The following is a 5596-nucleotide window of genomic DNA, read 5'->3' on the forward strand; positions in this document are numbered from 1 at the left end:
GCTGTATTTGCTCCCAGATCATGGAGGTATGCTCAATGCATACTGGGAAGCCTGGAAGTCCAACCTTTTGTCAACTTGTGTCGATATACCCATTGCCATTGAGGAAACTTTGTTCAATAATACTACATCATTATTTTCTGATGTAAAATATAGGGAACTCCTGGGATCTGTTATTGGCCCTATGCTTTTATCTCTTCATATTTCACCTCTTGGCCAAATTGAGTACAGTCATGGAATTACTTTCCACTTCACTGTTACACTGATAATGCTCTGCATTATCTTCTTTTAAAAGCTGATGACCCTTCTCAAATGATCAGAGGCCTGCTTGTCTGTTGTGAAAAGCTGGATGTCAAAAAACTTCCTGCTTCTAAATTCAGATAAAACTGACAGGCTGGTCATTGCCCTGACCAGGCATAGATAACAATTTGAGCAAGTGACAGCAACCCTTGACAACTGTGCGATTTCTCAGTGTGTGGCAGTCAAGAACCATGAGGCTACATTTGATCCTACCCGCTCTTGTGACCAGCACATTGAAGACATCACCAAAACAGCCTTTTTCACCTACAGAACATGGCTACAATAGTCTCTTCCATCTATGGCAGTTGTCTGCTGTCTGAATCTGTTGAGGGGTTAAGGTTAGGATTTAAATCCAAACCTAGTCTCAGCCTCAGTGAACCCATTAAACCTAGTATGTAGAGTATAGTCAGTGTGATCCTGCCATTGAGATCACTGTAAACATCTGATAACCACTGTATTTCTCTTACCTTCTGCATGTTTACTCTCTCAAACACACAAGTGTCTAGGCTGAGTGCCCCCCCCAACACACACTCTCTCTCTCTCTCTCTCTCTATTTTCTCCTCCTCCTTCTCTTTTTCATTCAGGCTCTCTCTGCTGGACCATCGGCGGTCTCCCTCTGTACACACAACATCTCTTGCATGTCTGTTCATCTTGGAAGAAAGATCCCTCCTCCTCTACCTGAGGTTTCTTCCATTTTTTCCTGTTAAAGGGATTTTTCTGGAGAGTTTTTCACTGTTGTAAAGCCCCTTGAGGCAAATTGGTGATTTGGGGCTATGTAAATGAAATTAGACTTGAGTCTGTTGTATGATCTGGCCTGGCGAGCCCTCTACATTTCTAAGATCCTTGTGAAACTTTATATACCTAAAGCAGAGACCTGGACATCTCATAAAACAGTGCTTAAAAGTCTGCTTGGGTACTGTATATTCAAGATAAGGGGATTTGAGGTCATCAGTTGCACTGGCACCACACAGCTCTTTTGTAGCTTTAGTGAGGATCACTTTATAGTTACAATTTATAGTTGACTTATGTAAGAGTGGAGTGCTGTTTCAAGCCCGAAGTTGTACTGGCATCCCAGTTTTTGTTTGTCTCCATCACTTAAGTGGTACAAAATATATTGGACAGTACAGTACACTTAAGTTTCTGAGAGTACTCAAGGCTGACTGTTTCTGTTTGTTCTTGTCCCAGTTAAGACTACAAGTCTGCAAACCATTTCCAAGGTTGAATGCATCTCTCTTTTGTTTGGATTTACTTAAATGGACCACATTTTCTGTTGAAGAGGATGATTTGTGGGGGACTGACAGCAGATCTTATCTCGCAAAATGTTCCAGTCAATTATTTGTACATCAAAAAGCAACTTTTTTTTTTAAGTGTTTTTCTTTTTTTCTGGAATAATCCAGCTAATTTGCCCAGCACTGAACATTAAGGTTCAAACTTGAAGTGCTACACCTTCTTACAGGGTCCCTGATTGAAATTCATACCACAGTGAGAGCAACTCTCTGCACAGCTATATTTAGGTTGAGCGGTTTCCAGTCATAAATCCATACTACAAAGAAGACTGCTGTCCGTCTGTGCTACCTACCTGAGAGGGCACTGAAAACATCTGGATAGTAAACCTCACTGGCCTAACTTACCCCAGAACTTACTAACAGAAGTGTTTATTATACTATATTTATATAGTATATTTATGACGATTAGCAATGCTAACTTCCTAACTTATCATCATCTTAAAAGTCTTTGGATTTGGTTGTGATATGTGTTGAACAGTCAGAAAGGGGAAGGGTTAATATGGGGACAACTATTGAAAAACCTCAGGTTGAACTGAGCTGAACCTTTGTGTTAATGCTTCAGTAGCATCAGGTATCATCCCACTGTTGAGGGTGTTGTAAGCCATGTTTCCTGTCGTACTGGGCACCAGACAAAAGCGCTGACAGCAGTGGGCTCATCCCATTCATTCCTGGCCTACAAGACCTTCAGTCTTCAAGCAGCAAATGCTGATCCACTGTTTCTGTTTTTTCTCTCTTGGGTCAGTCACTTTTTACCCTCACTTCACAGTCTACTTGTCAATCATTTTAAGGTTTGACACATTTTGACATTTACCATAAACACTGAAATTGGTTAATCTATAACTAAATAGAGGTAAATTGAAAAAAAAAAAAAATTTGGTAAGACTGCATTTAATAAAACCAATATGTTGGTAGAAACTTGGTCTTTCTACAAAGTCCCAAAGTAAATTCAGTCTTCTTAAACAATCAAATGAAATAAATTGCAAATAATGTTGCACTTGAACAAATATTGATGTTCCTTTTAAAGATAATAAACCATTTTCTACAGGTCATGTGATTTTCAGTAAGTAATATAATTTTCAGTCATGAAATGGAAAGTAAGTCTTCCAGCCTCATGGTGTAAAATTTTGAGTCTTTGAAAATGGCAACAACGTGTACTCAGCTGCTGTCTGTGAAGTATTTTCCATTGTTATTGTGAGCTATGGGAGTGTGTCTGCACATCACTGCTTTGGAAATGTGAGTAACCGCAATATTCTTTTATTCTATTCTCAGTATATTTAGAAAGATGGTTTTCAAGTAATCCATACCATTTATCATTCACTTGTTTCATGTGGTGCTTCATGGTTCAGAAGTTCTTTTGGTTTTAATGTAAGATTTCAAGGCTTGGGCATACAAAAATTTGATTTCAACAACCTCTGATTTAATGATGTCAGTGTTTCCCCACTCTTTCCCGACTGTCTTCCCACACTAGCATAATCAAATAATACTGTGGCATAGCTAAACACTTCTTGCCCTCCAGTGGAGGGAATCAAGCAGGTCTGTGGGCGCATTTGGAGATTGCGCAATTGACCAGATGTCCCAGGAGCTTCAAGATATTTTGCAGGCTCCTGTGTTGTCCCACTTGGACTCTGTATGTTTTTCCTGTTTTATTTTGAAAACACTTACCTTATGTGTTCAAGTTGTTTTATTTTCTCTGTGTTGTCTCCCGCACAGTTTTCTGTGTCACCTGTGTCTCATCAGCCAATTAGTCCTCTGTGTATATATAGTCCAGTCTCTCACCCTTTCAGCTGCCAGGTTGCCTTTGCACTAGCAGTGAGGCAAGTGTTCAAGCTGTCCTTGTTTGTAGTTGGGTATTCCTTGTGCATGTTTTTTTTTTTTTTTTTTTGCCTTTTCCTGATGTTTTGACTTTTGCCTGCTCTGTGCCTGTGTTGTTTGCTATGCTGATTGACTTCTCGTGTATGACCACTGGCTTTCAAGTAAAGACTTTGATTTCTGAACTCTCACCTGGTCTCCTGTGTGATCTCTGCATTTGAGTCGATTCCCTGTTTGAAGAAAAGCAACATTCCTAGTTCAAACACTCACAGCAGACAGCCGGTCTGTGAGGAACTAATATGAAGAATTTGCATATTGTTGTGAAAGAACAAGGTTGGTAAAGACAGGACCCCCTGCCTTTGGACTCCCTCCACCCAGCATGTGGAGAATGACATTGACAGCAGAGAGCGGGTGTTCAGCTTTTAACACCGATCACTGCGCTCTCTGCTGAGCTTGACAGATCAATAGATTGCCAGCGCAGCAGGCCCCTGGGATGGAAACCAACATCACAACAGTGTCACCGCTGAACCTCTTAACAGCGACAAACAATGAAACCTGAGTATGACAAGGAGCCCATTTGCAACTATCTCATGTTCCTTTTTAAAAGCCTATTTAACAGTCTGCGTGAATGGTGGATGAGCAAGGCCTTTTCTGTGATCTGAGGAACGTTTAGTAAGCCAGAATGACATCTTTCATAGGATACTTAATTTACAGTAACATTTGTTTAAAACTGAACTTTTAGTCTGCAATGGACAATCTTTTTTTTTTTATGAGGAACCCTGGTCTTTCTTGAAATGACATATCATGGTATGCTTTTTGTGGTGGAAAAGAGAGAGATTACATGGAGCGTAAAATTGTTTACAGAAGAAATGCCCATTATGCACACTTTTCCAGTCCTGTTTTTGTTTCCAAGTTTCCTTCCATGGGATAAAACAGTGACGTCCTCCCATTCCTGCTGTCCTGCTGATGGTGAATACTGGTTGACACAGATCTCTTAACCTAAATCTGAGACAGAGCCTAGTGTGGACAGTCTGAGGATAAAGGGATGATTGCAGTGGAACTTCAAAAGCCTGTCTTTGGATTGTAGGGGTAAACTAGAGACCATGCAAAGAAACTTACTTCACTTACTTGAAAGGTTGAAAATGTGCTTTACTTCTTTAGATTTCTTTGTGTTTGAAGAACTGGTGTTCTAGGAAATGTGATCCTACTTTTATGAGGACATTTACCTCAAAATTACTGTAGCTGCACAATGCATCTTCATCAATCTGCTCTGTGCTGTCCTCCACAGTGTTCCATTGTTACAAACAGTATATCTTTCTTCAGTTGAGAGGTATCTGGCTGGTCCACATCAGTATACTAAATGCAGGTGTGAGAGTGCAAGCCAAGCACACACTGTATATGCTGTCAGGGAAATGTAAACTTTGAAAAGACTTCCACAGTCTGTAGAGAAGATTTTTTTTCTCTCATTACATTGAACCACTTAGCTTTATGGGATTACGTAATGTTATGTAATTTATTTTAACATCAAGAATTCCTCCACTGATTAGGTAAAGCTTAAATGTCACAGGCTTGATACTGTCTCAAATGGAAAGAAGAACACGTCATTATTTAGCTAACCAGATTTCTGTGATGCATGAGTATTTTTTAAAGAAATCTTCAGAACAGAGGTATTACCAACCAACATGTTTAGATTATACCCTCTATTGTGGATATGGTTGCCAGTGTCTTCAGGGAAGAATAAAGGATACATTTCTTTCTCTGTTTTTGTAGGGGATCAATAATTAAGATATGAAAACAAACAGAGTAGCTAGAAATGGAGAGGGCTTCATTATGCGGAGCACGCTTTTGTTATTGCAGCCCCTCGCAGCTTCTGCTCTGTTAAGCCCCCTCTTCCCTCGTCACATCAATAACCTGAACTGATCATCAAGGTGGGCACTGTTTCCACAACCAGTGTCCTCATAGGAATTACTACGGGCACAGGTGTCTTTATTAGAAAGTCTTCAGCCGAAGCTCCAAAGAGAATATCCAGTGTTTGCCTTAAGGTTGATGCCACTTTTCTTTAAATCAAAATTCTATGATCTTTTTTTTGAGATCCTCTCTATTGTGAGCTGACCCTCAGAATGACAAGACCCACTTGGCCATGTTATTTGAGGTATGACCATTTCTCCATTCAGATTTACATGACAAATCTTTCACCACAAAAA

The sequence above is a fragment of the Trachinotus anak genome, unplaced genomic scaffold (genome assembly GCF_046630095.1).
Source record: "Trachinotus anak isolate AG129_WGS33_773 ecotype Australia unplaced genomic scaffold, CSIRO_AGI_Tana_v1 ptg000011l, whole genome shotgun sequence".
Taxonomy (NCBI): domain Eukaryota; kingdom Metazoa; phylum Chordata; class Actinopteri; order Carangiformes; family Carangidae; genus Trachinotus; species Trachinotus anak.